This window comes from Haemaphysalis longicornis, unplaced genomic scaffold (genome assembly GCF_048455015.1).
Source record: "Haemaphysalis longicornis isolate Haplotype H1 unplaced genomic scaffold, Haemaphysalis longicornis Haplotype H1 scaffold_13, whole genome shotgun sequence".
Lineage (NCBI taxonomy): Eukaryota > Metazoa > Arthropoda > Arachnida > Ixodida > Ixodidae > Haemaphysalis > Haemaphysalis longicornis.
In genome coordinates, this window is record NW_027526233.1 from 57,458,865 (window position 1) to 57,471,608 (window position 12,744).

At 48.0% G+C, this 12,744-nt stretch overlaps 1 pseudogene; it reads left to right on the forward strand.

Moving 5' to 3' along the window:
• LOC144163849 (putative 4-coumarate--CoA ligase 1) overlaps positions 1-12,744 on the forward strand; it is a 94,508-nt pseudogene that overhangs the window by 67,214 nt on the left and 14,550 nt on the right.

A 12,744-nucleotide genomic window follows, 5' to 3' on the forward strand; every position in this document is an offset into this window, starting at 1 on the left:
GACCCTAAAACAGACGCTTAATGGGACAGCTAGGAGCTTAACAGAATTTAAGAAACTTGTGCTTTATATAAAACACTCTCATGGTTGTGCGAACAGTCTTATTAAAAGCACATTTATGGTGTTTGTTGCTTTCAGAAGGCTTGTTATCGTTCCACAAAGGTGGCACCTGCATATTTTCTGTGATGCTTGAAACGAGAGCTTCACTGATTTTCCAGATCAATATTGATTTTTCTGCTGTTCAATGCAGGTGATTTGGGCTACTACGACGAGAATTACCGGCTCCATTATGTGGAACGACTGAAGGAGGTGATCAAGTGTATGGATAACCAAGTCGTCCCTTCGGAGATTGAACTTCTTGTTTCCTCTCTCTGCCCTGGAGTCGAGGAAATTTGTGTGATGGGGCTGCCGCACCCTGAATATGGCGAGGTCGCCACAGCATTCGTAATTCTGAAGAAGGACTACATGGGGAAAGTTTCCGCTGATGATATAAAAAATATCGTAGCAGGTGAGCCAATTTATCGACCTTTGCTCATGTTCAGTAGTCTCTCCAAATACGACATGGTTCACGCAAGCGCGCTCGCAAAACTTGCTGACGTGAATATTCTTCTACCATCCTCACTGTTTACCCATTAAGAGAGAATTTGGCAGTGCAATTCACTGAATTTTTTTTACTACGCCATCGAAATGCACGAAGGCTACAAGGCGCTATCATCAATCATGGGAATGTTTGTACTAGGATTCCACGTGCTCATGGGCGTCATAACATAGGTGCGAAAGCAGCACTTGCTTCCGCCCCGCGCCCCCTCAAGTCGCACCAGCATTTCCTCACCTATCGTCCACTACTCTTCTTCAGCCCCGCTACTCCATCGTGCTTACTTATTTTACTGCACACATTTATTATAGGAGACCTTCCAGAAGCGTTAGTGTGACCCCAATGGCACACAACGACACGAAAAGGGAAGTGGTGGTCGTTTTTGCTAGTCTTCTATCAAGAATAACCCATGTAGATGCCAACAAGAACCATTGAAGCAACCCGCCCCGCCAAACCTGTACCGTGCAAGTCCATCGCCTGCCCTTTCTACACAACCGAAGTTTTCACTCCGCACACATTCGAGACGTACCTTGTCCACCCCGAGTACCTATATCTGAGATTTTAGTAACGACCCCCATTCCTAACCGCAGGGCCTGTACTACACAATGGCAGTGTCGAATGCGCTCAAAGGATGGGCTCATGTGCTTGTTCCTGGAAAGAATTTTGATCGGAAGTTGCTCTTTGGCGTTTCGAAAACTCCAAACCCATGGCTCCGAGGAACCAGCTTTCAGTAAATATGATAAATCGTCCCCACCCCGCGACCCAAGCCCTGTCAACGCGAAAGTCCATGGCACCGTAACATCAACAAAATCTGTGGTGGCAGGCTGTTCAGCTGCGCACCTTTTCTTTATCAGATCGGTCAAGGTGCCTTTATTTGTGCGCTACCGCGCATTGCTGACTAACTGTCACGGCCGTAGACTGTTTAGGCCCCTGTTTCCACCTCTTGCTACCGCTAATTCCCCGTAAGTGGACCTGGAAGGTCGCTGCATTGGCTTAAGTGGCTTTTGCCGGTTCCTTTTATAAGGGTAAGTATTAAAAGGCCTACCTGCCCCCCCCCCCTTGTTTTTCTTCTCAACTGCTAGATGCCACCGACAGGTTCAATAGGCAGCACCAAATTCCGGCCGTTCAGCAGGAATAGCGTGGCTAACAAGATAACTTACTCCAGAAGCCTTTTCACCTAAACCACTTGTGGCCGCAGGTAAAGCTTAAAACGCTGTTTCATGTATATATAATAAAAACCACGTGGTACCAAAAAAACGATTTATTTGGTTAAAATAAGTACTCGGTTGGCTTCTATTGTGCAGTTTCAGGCGTTCATACATTCGTTTACGTTATTTTTGTCTAATACCCTACCTCTCTATTGTGACATTAATCTTCATTGCGGACATAAAAATTCATATACTATTGTATAACTGTCAATTTGAAAACACTCAGTGATCCTGAACAGGATAAGGACTGATATGTTGTACGTGGACTTGTGAGGAAACTTCGCCGAATGGCCAACAATATTCATAACCTGATAGACACTACTATGGCTATATTGTCCTGTCATACACCCTCGCATATCAAAAACGTTTGTTAGTGCGCGGAAACATGATATAAAATTGATGCAGAAAGTTGACACTGAAAATAACAGCAGAAAGTTTATTACCATGATTTAAACCCTGTTTTAAGTGCGAATGCACTTTATAAGCGACCCTGAATTCCGGTGACCGCCGTCCGTCCACTAGCAACAGCTGTGGGTGCGCGCGCTCCATGTCTTCCTTGGCAATGGGGGGAGATGGGCGCGCGCTGCCTGGCCGCTGACATGGCACATACCCACGTGGGGGATTGGCCAGGAATCTCCTCGTCTTCCTTGGCAACGGGGAGAGATGGGCGCGCGCTGCCTGGCCGCTGACATGGCACATACCCACGTGGGGGATTGGCCAGGAATCGGGCGTGAGAAGGGTAATGCACCCGCTTAAAGGAGTACTGACACGAAATTTCAAAGCTGAGATCCGCACTAGCAATCAAGTACAACGACAACACAAATAGGTGTCTGTGCATGGCACATACCCAAGTGGGGGATTGGCCAGGAATCGGGCGTGAGAAGGGCTAATGCACCCACTTAAAGGAGTAATGACACGAAATTTCAAAGCTGAGATCCGCTCTATCAATCAAGTACAACGACAACACAAATAGGTGTCTGTGAATAAATGCATCTTTCTTTCTTTGTAGTTGTGTGTGTGTGTGTGATCTCTCTTTCGCGAACATTACCGAACCGCGCAAATTCAACTCATGCATTCGCACTTTCACATTCTTCCCCTCGGGGAAATGCGGGGAAATTTCTGCTGAAGGACAACTGTGCACTTTTGTAGCCTTAAAAATACCAATTGTTTCGACACGGAAGGCATACTAATTAAACCTATAAAATTTGTAATCGACGTCATAGCTCTAGTGCTAACATAATTTTAACCTATCGTTTTCCTCGGGTATTTTTCACGAAAAAATGCATAGGGCTAAAGTTACCCCAATTTATAAGCAATGTGATCGTAATAACTTTGTGAAGTACCACACTGTTTTTATTTTACGAGCCTTCTAAAGGATTGCTAAAAATTATCCACGCTCGTCTCGCAACCATTGCAGATAAAACAAACAAAAATATAGATGCACAATACGGTTTCCGCCCTCAGCGGTCCACATAAATTTCTCTCCTTCACCAAAAGGAATACATTGTAAAAGCTATATGCATCAAACAATTTGTGCTAGGAATATTTCTCGACTTCATTAAGGCCATTGATTACTTAACCTGTGATCTTTTAATTGATAAACTCTGCTGTTCTGGAATATGGGGCCAACCATTACCGTTATTCAAGCCGTACCTATCCAATCAAAAATCAATAAGCACAAGACAAGCAGGGCAATGCCATCACAAATAGGGATGAAACAGTCACAGTAACCGAGGAGTTCTATAGAGATCTGTACAGTAGCCTGGACATCCAGGATAATGCCGAACGAGAAAGAATTTCAGAAGAGATAGACATCTCACCAGTAACGACTGAAGAAGTAAGGGAGGTTCTGAAAGAAATGAAAGGGGGCAAATTACCTGGTGAGAATCAGATAACAGCAGACCTCTTGAAGGTTGGTGAAGAAATGGTACTTGAAAAACTGGCAAACCTGGTTAGGAATGCCTAAGAGCCACAACTGTACCGGAATCTTGGAAGAAAGCGAGCATCATACTAATCCAAGAGAAAGGTGACATGAAAAACTTGAAAAATTACAGGCTGATCAGCTGACCGTCAACCGTCTACTAGGTACTTACCAAAGTGATCACTAACAGAATTTCTGCAACCATAGATTTCAGTCAACCTAAATTACAAGCAGGGTTTCGTAAAGGTTATTCAACAATGAACAGTAATCACACGATCAATCAGGTGATAAAGAAGCGCGCTGAGTATACTGAACACCTATTTGTTGCCTTCATAGATTATGAGAAAGCATTTGACTCAGTCGAAGCCCTAGCAATTATTCACGCATTGCGGAACCAGGGGTTCGAGGAGCATTCTGGTAAAATACTATAGGATATCTACAACTGGTCCACAGCTACCATCATCCTCCAAAAAGAGAGCAGTAAAAGACCTATCAGGAAGGGCGTCAAACAGGGCAACACAATCTCTCCAATGTTATTCACAGCATGTTTACAAGAAGTATTGACACGTGGGATTGGGAGCAGGTGGGAGTAAAGGTTAACGGAAAATATCTCAGTAACCTCAGATTTACTGATGCCGTTGCCTTGCAAAGTAACTACGGGGTCTAATTACAAAGCATGCTCTCCGTATTGGACAGGGTAGAACCGTGGGCCTGAAAATTATTTAGCAGAAAACGGAAGTAATGATCATTAACCTCGGCACAGCACAGCCGTTTCAGATAGGTGGCGAGGGAGTAGAAGTGTTAAGCGAATATTGTTAGAAGTCGCAGAAGGTGACACGGGAGCGGCGAAGAAGCAGGTATCCAGAATGTGCGAAGGGTGACGGCTGTATACAAGGTAGTGTGGGGAGTATCCGGTTGTGCTCTGAATAGCGGTATTGTAAGCATAGGTAATAGGAGGTAAGATGGCGTCGCAGTTCGGATGATCAGGTTGAATATACGTAGAGATCATATCAGAAAGAGTTCGATGGAAGCGTTCTGTGAGGCCTTATGTTTGGGGATGATAGCTGGACGTCATCTTGTGACAGGTGTTGGAAACTCCAAGCAAGTCGGCGAGAATTTGTAACACAAATGTCTTGCCTCGATCGCTTAGCAAAACGCGGGGCACTCCATGGTGCAGCAAAATGTTGTTTAAGAAGTCAGCGATCTCGGTGGCGCCAGCTGAAAAAAGTGGAGTGGTTTCAGTGTAGCGAGTGAGGTGATCCACGGCAGTAACTATCCAGCGATGACCGGCCGCTGTCTTAGGCAAGGGACCGTAAAGGTCAATACCGATCGTCTTTTCAAACGGGCTTGCTGGACCTGGACGAAGCAGGAGTAGACCAACAGGGGGTGACGTGGAGCGTTTCTGGAGCTGACAAGGTGCACAAGAGGCGACGTATTTGGCGTCACTCGTAGAAAACCCTGGCCAAAAGAAGCTTCCTCGGAGACGGTCGTGTGTCTTCTGGAATCCGAGGTAGCCTGCAGGCGGGTCATCGTGCAACGCTTCCAAAATGCGGGGACGGAAGAATGGAGCCGGTGAGCCGATCGAATATTGTCCGACAATAACTGTATGCGCATTGAAGGGCGACGAAGTCGGGGTATCATTGATAGGAATATCGATAGGTGCAATGTGCAAAGGTGGCACATTGGAATGTCGTGCAACGTCGTCTGAAGACTTCACTAGCGGACACCTGGAAAGCGTGTCCGCGTCGAGGTGCTTGCGACCAGACTTATAGATCACAGGGAAGTCATATTCTTGCAAGCGGAGAATCTAGCGCCAAAGTCGTGGTGATTGATGTTTCAAAGAAGACAGCCAACAAAGGGCATGGTGATCTGTAACGACTTTGAAATGTCGGCCGTAAAGGTATGGCCCGAACTTTTGTACTGACCACACAACAGCCAGACTTTCTTGCTCTGTAATGGGGTAATTTTTTTCTCTGGACGTCAAAGAGTGGCTTGCGTAGGCAACCACTTTTAAATGCAGAGCATTTAAGTAACTCACGATGTCACCCGCGTTGGCGTCCGTAGTCCGCATCGCTCCCCGTCGGTCTGGCATTGGATTGGATTGGATTGGATTGGCTTGGCTTGGATTGGATTGGATTGGTTTGGATTTGGATTGGATTGGATTAAAGTGGATTGTGTTGGATTGTGTTGCGTCATAGCCGCGCCACGTTGCGTCATAGCCGCTTCATGTTGCGTCATAGCCGCGGCAGGGGGTTCACGGCACGTTTCACGTTTCACCATCGACTTCATCGACAATGTCTACGCGGGAAGAGAAGGCGGCGCGGCGGCGTGCTGCGGATGCTGAGCGCAAGCGCCGCAAGCGAGCCGCCGACGCCGAACTTCGCCAGCGAGAAGCCGCAGCCATTCGTGAACGTCGGGCGGCGATGCGGGAGGAAAACAAGCACAAAAAGAACAACTCCTGCTGGCGCAGTTTCCGGCAGGGGGCGCGCGAGCACTGCGAAGGCGGGAAATTTGAAATGCGTCGGGTGGTAGCAGTGAGCGGATAACGGCGCTACAGCCCATTATGGCGAATCAGTGCTCTGCATTTCCAACAGTTTTCACGTAGAGTGGAACGGCTGTAACTTTTTCATGTGAGTGAGAGCATCGGGGTGTAGCAATACGGCACCAATTCCATGCCGGCTAGCATCCGTATGAAGGAGGGCTGGCTGTGTTTCATTGAAATGGCAAAGTACAGGCCCGGAAGTAACTGCTTGCTTTAGCTTCTGAAACGCCTTCTCGCAGTCGTCACTCCAGACAAATGGGTTACCGGAATGCAGCAGCTGATTAAGGGGCCAGGCCAGGGTGGCGAATTTGCGAACGAAACAGCGGAAATATGATCCCAGCCCTAAGAAACTTCAAAGAAAATTTTTGCTCTTGAGGTCGAGAGAAATTCACAGCGAAAATTTTGTCTGGACTGGGCCGTATACCATCTTTGCTGACAATGTGACCGAGAGCTTTGATGTATTTGCGGGCGAAGTGGCACTTCATGGTGTTCAGAGTCAGGCCCCCTTTGGCCAGATTATTCAGAACCTTGTCGAGACGCCGGAGGTGTTCGGGAAAATTCGACGAGAAAAAAACAATGTTTTTCAGGCAATACAAGCACGTCTTCCACTTAGGACCACGAAGGACTGTGTCTAATATGTGCGGAAACGTGGCTGGGGCGTTGCATAAACCAAACCGCATTACGTTAAACTCCTATAAGCCGTCTGGAGTAGCAAACCCTGTCTTTTATTTGTAAGGCTCGTGCATAGGTGTCTGCCAATAACCAGATCGCAGGCCTAAGCTGGTGAAAAACTCCACCCCCTGTAGGCAGTCGAGCACGTCATCTATACGCGGCATTGGATAAACACCCTTCTTGGTGATCTTATTGAAAGCTGGATAGTGCACGCAAAACCTCACGGAACCATCCTTCTTGCGGACCAAAACCACGAGGGAGGACAACGGGCTGGAAGACGGACGAATGATGTTTCGTTCCAGCATGTCCGCTACATTCTCTTCGATCACTTTTCGTTCCGACGATGACACGGCATGGGCGACGGCGGACGATGTGGGTCCTATCCGTGTCTATCCGATTCGCTGGCACAGACGTCTGCCCAGTTTGCTAGAAAGGCATTCAAATGTGTCCCTGTGTTTTTCCAGAAGCTGAAGTAGCTCGTTTGTTTCTCTTTCTGAGAGATAGTTGCGGATGGTAGCCTTAAGTATGGAAATTGTTAGCTCAGATTTTGCAGGTGTCGGAACGGAAGAGACGCAGCACAGGGAATCCAATGGGAGCGATAGTACCGGAAGCGATAATATGGCCGGCGAGGCGCAAAATGGATTCGAAAGTGTTGTTTGTAGCCAGAAGTTTTGCTGATCCTTGTGCGAAGCAGATGAGGCATGTCGGGATGGCGACGCATTTGGGCAAAAAACGTGGAGAGGGAACTGTAAGCACGTCTCCGTCACAGATTCGTTTTGAGCACGCAGAAAAGGGCGTGTCGCGGCGGGGGTTTCAAACACAATCCGAACTCGCTACGAGGTGTAGATGTGGTACTTCAGAAATGCCGCAGAGCTGCTTTGTATCCGTGAGTTGAATGTCAGGATGTTCTCATAAAATGACGCGGATGCGGATGACACAAAATTCCAACCCAAAATAAGATGATGAGCACAGGGGGACAACACCGCACACTGAGCATTATGTCGAGGAGATCCAACAACAATACCCCCGTGCATTGTCCAGATGGCTTAAGGACGCTGCTATTAGCTCTATGTATAAAGGTCCCGTGTAGGGTGTTCGTACCTTGCGTAGATGAGCACACAAGTCCGCACTTATCACTGGAACGCTCGCCCACGTGTCAACAAGCGCATCGACGCAAACACCTTCAACCAAAACGGACAGAAAGTTCGACGGACGCTCTGCGGACTTGTAATCTTCGTAGGAGATGCAGTTTTCCCTCCCAAAACTGCAGTAAGTAGTTTTACAGGCGGTGGTCGGCGACGTAAGACGCAGGACGAAGAGGGGGAATGGAACGGCGAACTCGCGAAGGCGAGCGGGGTCGCTGCGCACGGGAGCTGCGACGAATGTTGTCAGTCTGAGGCGGAGATGGGGAGCGGCGTGGGGGCGACGGGTGCGCACGCCGCCAGTAGCCGTAGCAGTTCGGGGTTACGTTCTCGCGCTCATAGGCAGCATAGCCGCGTTGTTTGTCCCATTGGCGGCGTCGACAAAAGCGGGACTTGTGACCTCGAATGCCGCAATTGTTGCACACGGGCTGCTGGCGATGGCATCCCGACTTGGTTGAAAGTAGGGCTTTGAGCTCGGAGCCTGAGGCATGGTCGCAACAAAGCCAGACAAAGGGTGAGCCGTGATCGGGGACAACGGCAGAGGTGTCCGGCCAGCGACTTCCAAGTAGGACGGTGTTGATGGGGCAACTGGATGGACAGGCGGCACTAGCGCAGGCATAGCCGCAAGCTCCTCTTTAACCATCTCGCGAAGACCAGGAGCCGTAGCGGCTTGGTGAACACAGTTGCGCAAAATGAGAGATGTTGCCGCACCCCTCTTCGCGAACTATAGCTCGAATCATCGCACGAAGGTCTTCCTTCCCAATAATAGTGGTAGACGCCGTGTGCCGTGGGAGGCGGATCGATTGCAGCTTGTCCATACACTGACATGTGGATGTTACGTTTGCTACGGTGAAATGGTTCTGCAGGACAAGTGCGTTGAAAGCGAACTCGCCGATTCTTTTGAGAATGTGACCGACATGGTCGGACTCTGGCATATCTTTGTCGACGCGGCGACACAGTGCTAGAACATCCTCAATGTATGAGGTGTATGTCTCGTTAGCTTGCTGCACACGGACCTCCAGTTTCTTCTTCGCGTTGTCACTTCGCGCTTTAGGGGAGCCAAAAATCTTTTGCACCTCCGTAGTGAAGCCAGCCCAGTCGGTAAATTTGTGTTGGCGGTTTAAATACCACGTCCTGGCACTTTGCTTCAGAGAGATACCAACGTTGAACAAGTTGAGGCTATCCTCCCACCTATTGAACTGGCTGACGCGTGTGTAGCGGTCCAGCCACTCATCCACGCCTTCGCCAGGGAGAACAGTGAACTCGGGCGGGTCGCGCTGGGGAGTGGTACCGATGCATTGCAGAGGCACGGATGCTGCGCCAATCGGGGTGTCTTGCGACATGGACATCGGTCTTCGGGCAAGCGGTAACCGGAACGGAGCTCCGGGGGTGTCAAAGTGGAGGTACAGCTCGGGATCGAGTTGCAACTCCACCACTTGTGAGGCTGTAGTTAGAAGGAGACGGGACCGTTGGTTTCGCAGCTCCTTTTTTCCGAGGTGCCAGGCGGGGAAGAACCAAGATGGCCACTCAGCGTCCTTGCTGATGATCATCAGCAGTAAAGGAGGTTGCGCCGGTGATGATGAGTATTTACAGCAGATGATGCAGTATACGCAAGCTACTGGTGATGATCATTGTTACCGATAGGTACAAATATCTTCTAGCAGGCAGCAAGACACAAACTCAGCTCATAATATATCTACTCAGGCCAAGTTGTGACCGCGTATCTCAACAATGAAGCAGAGATAATTAGAATTATAAGAATGGGGGGGAGTGCATAAGGCAGATAATCTTAGATAATAAATTGCAGCCTCCTATTGTCTCTGAACAACAAACTGTATGACCGCTGCATCTTACAAGTACACACCTACGGGGCAGAAACTTGGAGGTTGACTAAGAGGGCTCTACTTAAATTGAGAACGACTTAGCGGTCAATGGAGTGGAAGATCAAAGGTGAAACATTCAGTTACAAGAAGAGAGCGGAGTCTGTCAGGGCAGAAACGCGTGTTACTGACCAATTTGTAGAATTTAAGAACGAATGGACGCGGGCAGGACATGTAATTCGAAGGCAAGATAACCGTTGGTCATTAAGGGCAACAGAGTGAATCCCTAGAGAAGGCAAGCGTTGAAGGAGGCGGCAAAACGTTAGATGGGCAGATGAGATCAAGAAGTTTGCGGGCGTAAATTGGTCACAGTTAGCACAGGACCTGAATAATTGGAGATTAATGGGAGAGGCCTTTGTCCTGCTTCGGCCGTAGATTAGTTGGCGATGACCTATCAAATCAATTTCAGTGCGTGAAAAACAACGGGCATTCGTCAACTCTTTTGCAGACCCCAAATGGAGTTCCCCGCGGTAGTGTGTGAGGATTTTTCTTGTTCAACATATATATTAATGACATTGTACATATCGATACTATGCCAAAATTTGTTATATAAGCAGACGATATGTCGTGGGATGAACACTTGCATATTTCGTTAGAGAAACTTGCCACAATAATCAGTGTAGTTTTCAGACATACAGTACCCCTCCCGAAGATGATCATGATGCGATTATACAAATCTTTGTTCCTGCCCTATTTGAATTATTGTGTGCTTCTCTGGGGTACCACCACGTCCGGTAATTTGGAAAAATTGTGTAGGGTACAGAGAAAAGCGGTTAATTTCTCACTCCACATTTGAGTTTAAGTGGCAAAATATATTCCGAAAGCTTCAAAAACCGAGGGCGGAACAGGTGTGTAATTACTACCTTTGTAACGCATTAATTCAGGACTGGAAGCAAATTACCATTTTGCGAAAGCTTAGCCAACTCATCCATGACACACCAACACAATATTCTACAAACAATACGGAACGCCGGTCGCTGCAAGCATATCGAAACAATTATACCTTGCAAACCTTAAAGCACCATTCTAAACCAGTATCTCGAAGAAAATATTTATATTTTCTAGCGTACTGGTAGACAGTTGAAAAGCATGTTTTTAACATACGCATCCCTATGATATCCTTCTAACGTTCTTGTCTGTCTTCTTAAAAGGCAAATACAAAAACCAAGGGAGTTTATTCAAAGCGGTCCCAACGTTTCGGAGCCCACTCGGCTACTTCATCAGGAGTGACTATGTAAGACAAGAAGCAGCAGTTATATAGGTGTCTTCTTCTTTTCGTTTTTTCTTACTGGATTCTTGCCCGTGCGCGTCGGAGGTCGTGGGCGTAGATGGTGGGGAGGGCTCCGAGGGATCTATTCAGGCCTTGCCGGTTCGCTTGTATGTACCAGGACTCAAGCAGTAATCTTTGTCAGTAATTGGTTTCGGTGGCAATCACCTGCGCGCCGTCAAAGTTACTCCTGTGGTCAGCTTTTCCGCAGTGCTCGGCCAATGCACTGCGCAGAGTGTCGGACTTGCGGAGGTCGTTTTTGTGTTGGCGGAGGCGTTCCGGGAAGTTCATGGTCTCCCCAACATAACTAGCGGGGCATTGTGCGCAAGCAACTTTGTAGACGAACCCTTGGGATTTTTCTTTTGGCGGCCGCTAATTAGGTCGAGGTGTGAGCCGTCCAAAACTTGACATTCGCTTGTGGGAGATGACAATACCTTCCTTGCAAAGAATGCGGGATAATGTTTCACTCGTTTCTTTATCATAGGGGACGGAAATGCGGGTGGGTCGGCGTGCGGAGGGGCTGGGTAGGGCAGATGGCGGAGACAGGAGAGAGGTTGTTGACCGGCGGCGTCAGTACAGAGGAATTTTCTTGGTTGCAGCCCGGCTGAGGGAAACGGCGTTTGATGCGTCATATGAAGTTGCTCGTGTATCAATTTTTTTCAGGTCAGCAATTACGGCTTTTTCTTCTTTCTTCCGGTCCTCTTCTGTTGAGCATATAGTTCTGGCACTAAGTAAGAGAGCTGAGACCACAGATGATTTGTGGGAATTTGGGTGGCAGGAATCGAATTGCTGGTAGCGGCTGGTGTGGATGGGTTTTCTGTATACTGTGAAATTTAGTTTGTCTGGCTGTCTTTCTAGCAAAACGGCGAGGAATGGTAAGGTGCTGTTCGTTTCTTTTTTAATGGTGAATTGGATTGCTGGTTCAATCAAATTTAGCTGCGACAGAAAGTTGTCTGCTGTTGTTTCTTTGATGACATAAAAGCAGTCGTCCACGTACCAGAGAAACACCTTGGGCTTTTCGGGGAAATTTTACACAGCGGTCGATTCAATTTTTTCTATTACAAGGTGAGCTGTGGTCACGGCTGGTCCTGACCTGTCGTCTGTAAGGTATCCTGGATGCGTACCTATAATCATTCATGTGTGTTCTAAGCCATTCATATTTAACCGACAAATGAGTGTGTATTTCGTTTCAGAAGAGTAGAATATATATGTATATATAATGTAAAGGAGAGGAATGGTACAGGCGCTAGTGAACGAAACACGATAGTCCGCCAGTCTCCGGAGTCGCAAAAGAAGCATCGACCGTGACAACAAAACGAAAACCACCGACGACGAAGACGACAGGCGCGCGTCTGAGAACCCGCTCCATCTTGGATGGATAACGGTCATTAAAGACCTTTCGTTAGCTACCTTGCGTTGAGCAATACATCCCCTTAGAATTGCTGGAGGTTGCTGTGGTCCTGACCCCTCTATACACTGGAACTCCGCTCCCGGACACTCCCCAGCGCCATGGCTACTCC